This window comes from Lygodium microphyllum, chromosome 21 (genome assembly GCF_053477565.2).
Source record: "Lygodium microphyllum isolate KBCC chromosome 21, Lygodium_microphyllum_v1.1.10, whole genome shotgun sequence".
NCBI lineage: Eukaryota > Viridiplantae > Streptophyta > Polypodiopsida > Schizaeales > Lygodiaceae > Lygodium > Lygodium microphyllum.
The window spans coordinates 62519811-62533521 of NC_141155.1; the positions used below are offsets into that span (position 1 = coordinate 62519811).

At 41.5% G+C, this 13711-nt stretch overlaps 1 protein-coding gene across 1 annotated transcript in view; it reads left to right on the plus strand.

Moving 5' to 3' along the window:
• The first annotated feature begins 277 nt into the window (after positions 1-277).
• The window catches only part of LOC148018073 (putative LRR receptor-like serine/threonine-protein kinase At1g67720), a 28081-nt gene continuing 14647 nt past the window's right edge, over positions 278-13711 (plus strand). The window contains exon 1 of the mRNA XM_087662039.1: positions 278-364. The gene's annotated coding sequence lies outside the window, so the exon portion shown is untranslated. The remainder of the gene's footprint in view (positions 365-13711) is intronic.

Sequence of the window (13711 nt, forward strand, 5' to 3'; positions counted from 1 at the left end):
TGTCAACCTAGTTATATCAATCTTGCATGAATCCTCTTTCTAAAATTCTTTTAGTTGCTTCGATAGGAGCTATTACCGTGGCTCCATGGGAACGAGTGAAACGCGAGAAGGCGCTGTGAAAATCTAAGCATGAAACGCCTAATTATACTCCAAGATAGATGCTAATCCTAGTTTTTTTTAAATTTTTTAAAAAAAAGGCAATATAATTTACTTTTCCAAGGGGAAAAAAACAAAAAAAAACAAAATGCATATCCTCCAGAGTGCACACTCTGAAAGACAGAAGCAGCAAAGGGGGAAGGAGGGAGCGAACAGGCGGACATGCTCAGAACAGAACAGAAGGAAGGGGTCTGGCGAATGGCGGATGGTAATGAGACGACCATTGCTCATCGCACTCTTATACAAGCCTCGTGCCTCAAAAGCAATCCGCATTTTCCTGTCCAAATGGGATCTTGGAAGACGATTAAAGAATACAGCCGGCGCTCCGATGACCTTGGTGCTAATGCGACAACGACTGGCATTAAACCAAGGACTAGTCGTGCTATCTCCGATGCCATATTCGGCAGACAATAAGATAAAAACACAGGGTTATGTCCCCTCCCTCTGCATGTATGGGTCTCTGTGTGTGTGTCCCCGTGGACCCAGTGTGCATAAGCAGAGACTGTATTTCTTAGCGTACAGAAAACCCTATCTTGATGTGACACTTTGAGAGAGAGAGAGAGAGAGAGAGAGAGAGAGAGAGAGAGAGAGAGTGTGTGTGTGTGTGTGTGTGTGTGTAGCATAAGGAGAACGAGGTTGAAGGGGAGAGCCTTGCATAAGAAGAAAAAGAAGCGGAGAGAGAGAGAGAGAGAGAGAGAGAGAGAGAGAGAGAGAGAGAGAGAGAGAGAGCATTCGCCTTTCAGTGCACTGGAAATTATCATGCACTGGCTTCTGTACCTTACAGCCTGGCATTGGAACCAAGGCCTAATCCACCATTCTCGGAGCTTGGCGTATTCTATCTTATATCGGGCATGTAATCTACCTCACTAAGCCAGGTCTTTGTTCTGAGTTCCACTCTAGCAGGCATGGTTGGCAGCTTTCTTCCTATGCAATTAATGTACTGCAATGTATGACGTTTCTGTAAACGAAATGCATCAGGCATGCAGAGAGCCTTGCTTTCTTTAAACAATCCAGCAAACTGAATGCATCAAGCACACAGAAAGTTTTATTTTCTTAAACCAATCCAGCCATGGTTCCTACGATGGAATTTTAACTGGCTGTTGCACAGTATAGGATCGCAAAATCTGGCACTCTGCAAACATTTTGCTCGCTCACAGTATCTGCAATTTTAGTCCTTTCTTGAATTGTCCGGAACAAAGATGTTCAGAACTGGAATAGCTGACATACGCTTGAGCTACAGTCTGCTATCGTTAGATTCCTATTTTTAGGCAAAATATTCCCAGGGCAGAAATTGCTTTTTAGATAAAATTGACCTTAAATTCCTAGTGGGTTTAATCGTTCACGGGGCAGAAAGTACTTTTTTAGATAAAATTTGCAGTGACCTTCAGCAGGCAGGATGTGCAATGAATAACAGTTGATCTTGCTAAATGCACTTCTGCTATTCTTTTTGACTTCCCCCCCCTCTCTCTGTGTCTCTGCATGCATGTGTGCGGGTTTGCCTACTGTTTTCACTTTTCCTTGCTTTCTCTATATCAGCTGTGCTAAAAATTCCGACAAGAAGTCTTCAAGACCATGGTGTCCCCATGTGGTAATTGTCTTATGACTGACAGATTACGTGGTCCAAGCTAGTCATGGCAAGTAAGATCAGGTCTGTACAGCTCATCAAGTTACAGAGTACATAGAACATTGGAGGAATAGAGGAAAGGTGAAGTGTATACAGGACAGTCATGTGAGACATTATCGCAGGACCAAAGTGGTAGGCCACTTTGTGGCCCATGGTGTTGTAGAAAAACTGGCCTACACTCTTGTACATAAGCCTTGCATTTAGTTGAGTGAATGCCATTGGAAATCTAGTGTATGCTTGTAACCTCCTTATAGATGTACCGGTTTAGTTTGACCTATCGTACTCTAGTGAACATGTTTGAGTTTACGCTGGCCTCATAGAAGAGATAAATCTTGGCAACCTTAAGGGCTTCCATCCACCTTAATCTCTTTAAATTATTCTGAAGGTAAGTAAGACGATTTGCGTCAATATAACAATACCCTCCGCTTAACATCCATCGCCTTTCATAATATAGGGGTGAAGGATTGCATATTTGATCTAATATTCGCATCATCTAGTTTCTCAAGCTGTATGGTGCATTGTGCATCTCGACTCAAGAGCCTTAATTTATGTGACTAGAAAATGTCCTTGAATTGAAGTTGAGAACTTTACTTTTTGTTTCAGCTATTAATTGGAATAACTAATTGCATTTGTTTTTAAGAACCGGAGAAGTTACTTCAAAAAATTCAGACAGTTGTTCCAGACCAGCTTCCAAGATGAGCAGTTGGCCATCTCATATATCTCATACTCGGTGCTCAGCTTGTTAGTATTCCTCCTTATATGATTTTTTTAAATTTTTGGTTGACTCATTCGGAGATTGAGCTAATCCTATTGAGTATTCATGTCTCTAGGAAAAATAAAAGGGATGGTTACACCCAATACGTGACAAAATAGACAAGCAATCTCGACCAATCTTGGGTGTTGGTGAAGAGAAGTATGGGGGTATGTGTTTAAAGTTTTCAAAGAAATTACTCATGGAGATTGCCATGTGAGCTACCACGAATATAGTGCAACCAAAGTTGACTACTCTTTGACTGAAAAGGGATAGATATGCACAAATGCATGTTTATAAGAACAAAATGTCAATACATGGAATAATGTAAAGGGCATTGTACTAGGTCATGCTCAAGCAAAATGCTATGTGGTAGTGCCACTTGGACAATTCCCTTGGTGGAGAATTGTTCACTTGTCCAAGTGCCCTTTTAGTATCATAATTATCTTGATGATATGGATAATGATACAAAGTATAATAATAATATCCATGAAGTAAAAATAATCAAAATCTTGTAAACACTAAGAGAAGAAAGCCGTCCCCTCTCATCATTGGATAAGAGGGAATCCCCTCTCCTCTTAGGTTGAAAGAGTAAGAGAGGGAGCACCCATGTCGATTTTGGGAGTAAGTATTGAAGAACTGGTTAGCTTGGTCAATATGTGTGTAAAATTTTTTGGTGAAGGCACAAACTCTAGGCAGATGGTTCCTAGCTCAACTTGCTCTCTGGTGCAATGTTAGTGTATTTGTACATGCCTTGTCTTTAGATTGATGATGGGGTAACCAATAAGTGTGATGGCATTTTGGTTATTGGGTGGTTGTGGGATGAGGGAGCTCAGCTGAAGGAGGCATGAGTAGGGTAGCTTTGTGGATAGGCGACAGAGTAGGACTGTGCAGGAGATAGGGCGATGACATTGTGTGGGCAATGCATAGGGTAGGGTGACGTTTGGGCAATGCGTAGGTAGAGCAAAGGTGTTTGGGCAGCGCGTAGGCAGGGTAGAGGTGGTAGGTAGTTGGAAGAGAGCGCTAAGGCGGCTAAGCTACAAGATAGGTGGCTGGAGGTAGACTTGTTGTTGGCAGTGGAGCTGAAGTTGAGAGCTGGTGGCAATAGGGGACCTTTGGGGAGTGGCACCCGCTAATGGTGGCTATTCCATAGTTACCAGGAATGGGGAACGGGACCCCTCGGAATGGGGGGAACGCCCAAAGTTAGGAAACGGGAATGAAGGGAACGGCACACACACACACACACACACACACACACACACACACACACACATATATATATATATATATATAGAGAGAGAGAGAGAGAGAGAGAGAGAGAGAGAGAGAGAGAGAGAGAGAGAGAGAGAGAGAGAGAGAGAGAGAGAGAGAGAGAGAGAGAGAGAGAGAGAGAGAGAGTCAACACTTAAGTCTTAGAGAGAGATCATATCAACCATAATTTCGTGAAATTAGAGACATAATGATCAAGTTTCAACAATAATAAAGATTCAAAACATTGTAATCAGCAATGGATTGTTGCATTCATGACTCAACATTGTAATCAATAATGTTACATAAGTCCAACAAGTGTGCATTGCAAAGACACAAAATATGCACTAAACTTGATTTATGGAAGATGGCTCCACTGTGCTTGAATGCTCATCCTGCTGAACAACATCCTACCCATCACCATCTCCATCATCATCATCATCATCATCGTCATCTTTTTCCCAACCTATAAAAGAATCAGCCTTTGCAATTGATGTACGAGCTAGCAAGCGAAGATTTGAGCTCACATAAACTAGGTCATTTGTCTTCATTGTACCAGGACGATTTCTCTTCTTTGAGTGAATGTGATTGAATGAGCTCCATAGTTGCTCTAAACAAGAAGAGCTAATTGTTTGGCTAAGAATACGAATAGCCAAACTTTGCAACTTTGGAGCTTTTGCGCCGAAGTCCTCCCACCATAAAGCAGCTCCAATATTTGTCCTGTCCTCTAGTGCATCTTCTATACCAAACATCCCTAATGTTTGTCGATACACAGAGATCTGATTTTTAATTTTGCGTTGCATGTCACGGCTAGGATAAAGCCTTGCAAGCAATGTGTTCCAAGCCTTGACCACCTCAAGGTCTCTTTCTTGTGTCTTTCCTTGAAACTCAAGATCTAGCACATATGTTGCGGTATTCATAGGAGAGTCATACTCATTCCATCTGGTGATGCATAACTCCTTGATCTACTTATACATGTTTGCATTTGGTTTTACTCTCTAGCTTCTCAATCATGTGATCCATACCTTCATAGATCTTCCCAATGCATGTATCCATGCCATCTGCAAGCCTCAACATGTGCATAATAGGATCAACCATTTGGTTGGTGCAATTCACCTCATCCCAAAAATCTCTATCAGCACTAGCAGTGGTAGTCCCGGTCCAATTTTCATTCTCATCACTAGCAAATAGCTCCCTAATTGCACCTTTGCAATAGTGCAATCGACCAAGCATAAGAAAGTTATATGCAAATCGTGTATCAGAGTATTTGAGAAGTTCTTTGTCACTTCTCTTACGAAACTCAGCATGCAAGTACTGATGATTGCATATAAGTGTGATAATCTTGTTGCCTTTCGCAACAAGAGATGCAATCCATGGCAAGTCCCCAATATCCTTCAACAAGTTATTCAAGCAATGCGCCATGCATGGACTAAAGGGGATATGTGGATACATTGCCATTAGAATGTTTCCTATTGCCTTGTTTGTAGGTTCACCATCTGCCACAAATTGCACTACATTTTCTATCCCAACAGCTTGCATTGTCTTGCACCACTCGGATGCCAATACATCTGCACTCTTTCCAATCTCTGAAGCATCATGACTGCCAATGAAGTATCCATCCCCATGAGAATATTCGACAACACCATGTATGGACCTATGGCGTGTATCACTCCATCCATCTGCTATCAATGTCACTCTATTTCTTGCCCATTGATTGCGAATATTTGCTGTTGCAATTTCTATGGCTGCTTTCTCCTTTTGAAGCAATGTAGTCCTGATAGTTTGTGATGAAGGGGGCTCATATGTGGGTCCATACTTTGCAATCTTTGTCACCATATTTAAAAAATAAGGTGACTTGGCTGATTTGAATGCAATATGGTCATGGTAAAAAAAGCGTGCCATTGTTGCATCTGTTTTCTCTTTTTTCTTTGGTTCCTATGAAGTGTGCAACGAACTTTGTCTAACACCACGACTTGCTACCATTGATGGCCCACGAGAAGGCTGCGTAGCCACTAATCTTGGTGGTCTTCTGCATGAAGCACCATGCCCTGCTGGCCTTGGAGTCCATGTTGTTGGATCCATTGCTATATTTGGCATCCTCTTGGCATGTGAATTCCCCATAGAAGTGGCTATGCGGTCAAGTAACTCGTGTCTTTTCTCAATTGATACATTGGTGCAAAAACGCACCTCTTTCCCCTCCTCATGTAGAAGATGGGCTCTCACTTTATCAGCCCTACTAGTGCAAGCATAAGAGCAAAGTTTGCATTTCCAAGGGCGAGCCCCTCCACCTCTCAATGGCACCCCTACATCTACCTCATCCTTCCATAACCAAGTAGTGCTTCGACTTCGTCCAGTTGTTGACGAAGTACTTGTTGAGGATGATGAAGATCCCATAGATGTCAATGCTGCCATCTATATAAAAGTGACAAATAATCAGTAAGCTTCAATGAAATTGCAAAAATTTGCAGCCAAAATTTCAACATCCATGTGTCAAAGTTCAATGAAATTGTAGAAATTTCAGCCAAAATTTCAACACGAGATTCCTCGGACCTCACCTAATCGCAGGTGGGAGTCAGGCTAGGTAGGCAGGAGAGGCGGGAGCAGGCGAGGCAGGTGTGGCAAGCAGGGCAGGCGGGAGAAGCGGGTGACACAGGCAAGGTAGGCGACATAGGTGGAAGCAGGCGGGGTAGTCATGTAAGGCAGGCGACAGAGGCGAGAGGCATGGGAGAGGTAGGAGAGTTGCGGGCTAGTGACAAGAGACGTTGGGCCAGCGAATCGCGACGTCAATCGACAAAATTTTTTTCCCTTAAAGTTAGCTGCTGGAACGGCCGTTCTAAATAGGAAACAGCCAAGGAACATGACAGGGAACGGGCTGGAATATTCCTCTAGTATTTTTTGGGCTCGGACCTCCCGGAATGCGTTAATCTGTTCCTATGTGCCAGAACGGGCGTTCCCTGTCTCTATGGGCTATTCGGAATCCATGCATAGAAGCTATTCTGATACCAACTATGAGAAATGGCACCAGTTATGGAGAAGAGTGAAAACGAGACAGTGAGAGCATGTGAGAGTTATGGAGAAGAGTGAAAATGAGACAGTGAAAGTGCAACTAATGTTTAGGTCAAGAGTTGACCTAACTAGCCTTTCACCAACTAACTAGAGTTAGGTTTATTTACTCTAGAGTCTAGTGTTGCTACTTTAATGTTTTAAGACACTAGGTGTACACACTCTACATTGACACTTTAATAAGTGTCCACACCACTCAAATTACATTGGGCATTGCCCAAAATTGGAAAACTCTAGCAGAGTCGTTCTAAATGTCTCATGTCCTCCATTGGAGAGGCAACCAACCACACCAATTAGTTTGGATGTAGTAACAAAACTGGTAGGAGGGGTGTAAGCTACTATATCTGATATGCAAGTACTCTTCAAACTCCTCCTTGGTCATGAGATTGAAATTTGGAACATGAGAAGTAAAAGAAGGTGAAGGTGAAGGTGGGGTGTCACCTTTCTCACGGAGTCCATAATGCCTCCAATGATGGAGAAGCTTGATAAGACATCGTGGGATCCCAAGAAGGTGTTTGAGATATTATGAATTGGTTACGTGTCATTCCTATACCTCGTACAAAACCAAGTCTCCAGTATCCGTAGGATACTCTTTACAAGAGTATTGGCTTTGATCCCATGTGAAGATGATATGCTAGGGTTTGCACTAAGGGAATAGAGAATGTACGACCATGACTGAAACACAAAGAGTCAAACAGTGACGTGCAAAACTCAGACCCTAATCGCAAAATATAAAACTGAAAATGCAAAAATACAAACACAGGTAGAGAAAGAGAACTCTAAAGTGAATGAATTAGCGCAATAAATGGATGTAAGAGTGTAGAGAATGCTCAAGGGCAGAGTAGTGAGTGTTGGAGTGTGACATCCACTGAAGACAAATTCCGAGTCCAAGAACCACCATTTGGAGTTGTTGAGTGTGGAGAAGATAAAAACATTGATACATTGATGACTAGAGGCTATGGAGCACCATGCAATAGTAAAGATGATGGAACATGATACAAGCGACAGCCAAGCGGTAGCCCAGGACTCCAAAATGCAATTGTGGAAGGAGTTACATTAGAGAGAAACTTGATGCTAGGTGTTGGAGGCAAGAAACAAAAGCAGGAATAGGTGTTGGAGGAGTTGGCGATGGCAAAACAACAAACTGTTATAGGAAGTCGCTAGGTAGTAGGTGTTAGTAGTCCTGACAACTCATGTGAGAGTTTGATCTATGTCGGGTATGGCTAGGCTATTTGGGAATTTTATTATGGTCATTTTATCCTTATTTGGGACATTTTATGCTTACTGACCTGCCCCTATTTTGGCATTGTTTTCTTCTCTATATATCCAACTCTCTTCTCATTCAGATTATTACCTATAGGTTCTATAGAGAGGGAGCTAGTGCCAGTGCCTAGGAGCTAGATACTAATTGTTGTATGCGTCATTCTTGTGTTTGGTATATGGATTCCATTTCTTGAGCACATCTTTGAACTCTCTCCCTTTGCAACGTTCTTCTGTTTTCTTTCTCTTTTGTCTTGTGTTCAACAGTGTATTTCAGCACTTGTCTATACTTCCATTGCTGCACCACTTCTAATATAGTATCAGATTGTAGGATCTAGCTTTACAGGTCTTTCCTCCCCCTATTGATTAGGCGATCTGTTTTGTTGATCATTGTCAGCTTGTCAAAGGTCCATCGCTGCTTGTGTTTTTAGACTACCACTACGCATTTTTAGCTTGCGCTTGGATTCTAGCCTGCAATTGTTGATTTGCTGCATTAAATGCTCAATCAGCTTGTATTTTTGGTTTTCTATCCCTAATTGTGGTTGGGAGGCTCTTTATGCATTCTATTTTTGCTGTTTTTGGTAGTTTTTGATTGGTCTTGCTTCATTTTGCAGTGATTGCCCTTTGTTTGTGATCAGATTTTTGGTGACACTGCATGTGAACTCTCGTTTTGTGATGTCTTGGCTGTTAGTTTGGTTGTATTCTCTCTAATATACCTTCTATTCTCTATCCTCTATTCTTATCCTCTCTAGATGGCTCCTCTGTGCACTTCTACAGATGATAAGCTACATGGATCTGACTATCTTACATGGAGTGCTATGATGAAAGCTTGGTTTGTGCAAAAGCCGATTTGGTACATTATATGTGGAGCTATTCCTTGATCTCTACGTCCTTTTCTTCTTTCTGAAGATTTTGATGAGGACAACCATAAGGAAAATGTGCTTACTTGGGATTCAGACGATGCACATACGTATTCTCAACTACTTTAGTGTATTTCTAAAGAAGTTTTATTGATGGTTACCTCCTATAAGATGTCCCTAGAAATATGGTCAAAGCTTTAGATATTGTATAAGACACCTTCGACTATGCATGTAGTGACCCTTTATGGTGGACTTCAGTAGATAAAGTTTGAGCCGTAGGATACCATTCAATCCTTTTTACTTCGTATTACATAGGTATAGGACTAACTTCAAGACATGTAGCTTGCCCTTTCAGAGGCACATCTAGTGGGAATGGTACTCTACAAGCTCCTCTTGGAGTTTAATGGAGTGGTGAATGATTTGAGGGTGCAGACATCCTCTACAATTGTGAGCTTTATACATATATCCTCAATGCTACTTGAGTATGAGGTATCTTTGCGTTTTTAGGAGAGGCTTCTGTCTCATTATGGAGGTTCCAATGAGGCCTTTACAGCTTCAGAGAGGGGTGAGAGGAAGAAGTTAAAGGCCTAGTGTTATCGTTGTGATAAGAAGGAACATTTGTGAAAGGACTACAAGGAGTTAGCAGTCTCATGGAAGAAAAAGGACAAGAAGAAGTGAGATACAACCTAGTGTTATTGCTGTGATAAGAAGGAACATTTGTAGAAGGACTGCAAGGAGTTAGTAGCCTCACGGAAGGACAAGAAAAAGAAGTGAGATATAGACTCCTTCACCAAGTCATCCTCTTCCTTACACTGACTCTAATCCTCCAGCCTAGAAAAAGTCTAAGGTGTGGAAGGGATCCACTTATTTAGATTACAGGAAGGGCTTGATTGTCTGTCATGAGGACATGTATTTTTGAAACCTTACTTAACATGTGGATTAATTTTTAATCACATGATTAAGTAAATGATGCACATGTGAGGTGCAATTGGGATTAAAGTAAATTTATGAGCTCAGGACTCGGAGAAATCACGGGATGTCAGAGGCAAAAGTTGCTATAAGTTATGCTGCACAGGTACTTGGTAGTATCTAGTGCCAATTGATGGCCTAAGTTATTCAGTTGGTGACACTAAGAAGTGGCGTTTAATGGTACCTAATGCTAATCTGAAGGTCAAAGATGGCACAGAGACACTCAGGAATGGAAGTTGCCTAGCCAATTTAATTATTGGCCAGTCAGATTATTTTTCAAGGCATTGAAATAATTATTAGATTAATTTTCAGTATTTTAAGGCTGAAAATTAATATTTAATTATGAAAAAGGTTAGAAAAACCATTTGGGAAGGTTGCCACTTGTGAAAAATGCCCATGCAAGACTTAAAAACGTCTTTAGAGGCTGGAGAGAGGCATTTTTATAAATTCAGCCTGCAAGAGAGAGGGAGGGGAGGCTGCTGATTTGATTTGCAGCAATTGGAGGACCTTCTGAGGCAGCCAGGGGCAAAAGAAGACCAATCAACAGCAGGAGACAGCATCTATAGGCTGTTGATGCAGGGCAATAGCAATAAATGACTGATTTTCTTCAGTTCTTTGTATCTACATGTTGTTGTGGCAAGGCAACAGCTGCACTTGACTGATTTTCAGTCATTTTTCGCGAGAAAACTCTGAATTTTCTCTCTCTACAGCTTTCCCTCTCATCTCCCAGTCATTTCACAGCCTTGCTTCGAAGATCTGAACATTTGGACCTTTGGAAGTTGAGAAATTGCAAATTTCTCTGTTGTAAATCCTAATTTACAGCAAAAATTAGGGTTTAGCAGAAGCCTTGGAAAGCGTGCCGAAAATTGGAAGCTCCAAGACTTGGATTCAACAAGGCTGAAGGTGAATTTCAGCTGAATTCAGGTGGAGGACTAGCCAGCCATTGAATTTGGGGCATTTCCATCGTCTATGAGGTGGGTGAAGGCCAATTGAGTGCCAAATCAAGGGGGAAAATAGATTGAAGACTTGCGGGTCACTTTGGACAGAAAGGGGAGTTGAAATACCGAAAGGGATTGGGAGAATCCCATTGTAAATCAACTTTTTCTTCAATAAAGCTAAAGAAATACCGGACGGGGCGCTAATTTTGGGGCCAATCGGGTGTGCATTGTCCAAGATCAGTAGGTAAATTTGTATTTTCAGATTTGCATTTATTGTTTGCTGCTGTAATTAAGTTGTAATCAGGGATTTACCACCCTATCCGAGGAGGAAGGCTGGTTACATGGTTTCATTGCCGGGATACCACTCAATCCCTTGATTTGGTGGGCCCGAGGTACCTGATTGCAAGCCAAATCTTTGTGCCAGTGCTGATTTTTACTCTCAGTTGAGAAATTACAGCAATATGTCTTCATACAGTGAGATGGATTCGAGCAATGATGATGAGTATGAACGTTCACATGGGAATGAAGGAAATGCAATGCCTAACCTTGGACAAGCCTCAGACCATGGATAGCAAGCTGAAAATGTTGTTGTTGGGCAAGATGCACGGCCTTCAGGGCATAAGGAGGTTGATGACCAGCAAAGTGAAGAGGAATTTGATGACCAGTTGAAGAATCTGATGAGGACAGCAGTAAATCTCTTTGCTGAATTGGCAAAGGATCCTCAATTTACCCGATTTTTCAATGCTCCAAAGAAGAACAACAAAGGCAAGAAGAAGAAGTCTTCTACACCTTCGGGACAGCAAGATGCACAGAAGATAATGCCAAACCCTTCATTTGAAGCTCCCAAAGATGCTAATGAAATAAAACAATTGGTGCTTATGGGGCTCAAGGAATGAATGCTGGTCATGCAAATGCTCCATTTTGCGTTGGTTTTGATGTAAATTCAGCAAATGCACCCTTTTTGCAGCAACTAGTGTATGACAACTTGACACCCAAAGGGGCAGCAAAAGACTATGATGAGGGTGGAAAAGGAGTGAAGTTTGAGTCCTTTATCGGTGTACAAGATAGGCTGAAAGCTTTGACTTTCATTCAGCAGTTTGATGCAGCCTATTCAGGGGGGAACTTCACGGAGTCCTCAAAGATTCGAAAGGCAGTCACTTTCTTGAAAGGGAATGCATTACACTAGTGGTCCACTCTTTTGATGCAAGGTAGAGCACCGCCAATCTGGGTTCAATTCAAGTAAATGTTTGTATCTAATTGGTTGATAAGTATCTTTGAGGTGGACATCATGACAGCTTGGAATAAGTTGGATGCTAAGGAATGTAAGAATTTGGAGCAATATAATAAGAAGTTTTGGGATGCATTGCTGCCTATTATTTCTTATCGCCTTGTACCCCTTCATGAGCAAGTGGAAAAATATGTTTGTGGGCTGCCCAAAGGAATTAGGAATTTTTGCATTAAATCCACCGTGTCTAGCATGTCTCAGCTTATAGAGACTGCTGCTACAGCCGATGCTTTGCTGCATGAAAAGGATTCGGGTTTCCTAAAGAGTGGGGAGAAGCCGAATAAAAAGGTGTTTAAATTTGAGAAAAGGGACAGATCTGAAAATCAGTTTGAAAAGAGGCTAAAACAACAAAGAAAGGGCTCGAAAACATTGGCACAATGTAGGGAATTGATGACTGTAAATAAATGTTTTATTTGTGAATAGGAGGGTCACATTGCAAGGGACTGTCCCAATAGGCAGCAAGCTAAAAAATCAGAAAATCAGAGAGATTCTAAAGGAAAGAAGCCCAAAACATCAGCAGGATTGGTGCTCGATGTTGTTAGTGATTAGCCCAATGATGATGCTATTGAGTTGTGCAAAGCATGGGGCAAAATTAGGGATTAGCATGTATTGATTTTCTTTGATAATGGTGCACGAGTCAACTTCATCTCTGTTGACATGGTTGCCCATCTAGACATCAGTGAGGATGAGATGAGACCCATGGGGGAAGTTGAAGTGGCATGTAAAGGCCATGCATAGCTTGCCACATTGCTCATTGGAAAGCTTCGGTTGCACATACAAGGATATGTGGACAGCAAAGAGTTCTTCATTGCTCCACTTGAGGGTTGTGATGTATTGCTTGGTATGCCGTGGTGTCACCATATGCATGTAGTGATTGATTCTCGTGTAAAAAAGATCACTATTCAGTATAAGGAAAAGGTACTTGCACTTAATGTAAAGTTGAAAGGTGAATCTGTTTCTGTTGTATCTACAGTTGCCATTTCTAAAGTAATGAAAAATTATCTTCTAGCGTACTTGGTTTTTACTAAGGATAAAGATTATAGTGAGAATGTTGAAAACATGTCTAAGTTAGAAAAGGATCGCATGTCATTTCTGAAAATGTATGTTGATTGATTCTCTCAGTCACTTCCAGGGCAGCTATCGTTTGAAAGGCCAGAAGATCATGACATAGATCTTATCCCTGGAAGTAGCCCACCTAATAAGCCACCCTACAGAGTCAGCGGAGCCCAACAGGAGATTATGACTCAGGTAAATGAGCTGTTAGAAAAAGGGTTGATTCAGCCTAGCTCATCTCCTTTTTGTTATCTAGTGCTTTTGGTACAGAAAAATGATGGTTCATAGCGTGCTTTGAAGAAGGATCATAATAAAGAATCGTGCTTTGAACAAGATCATAATAAAGAATCACTTTTCGATTTCTCGAATCGATGATGTTATGGATAGATTGCAAGAGGCAGCCATATTTAGCCGTATAGATTTGAAAAGTGGGTATCATTAGGTACGCATTAGTTCAGAAGATGTGTCTAAGATAGCTTTTAGGACATCTTTTGGATTGTATGA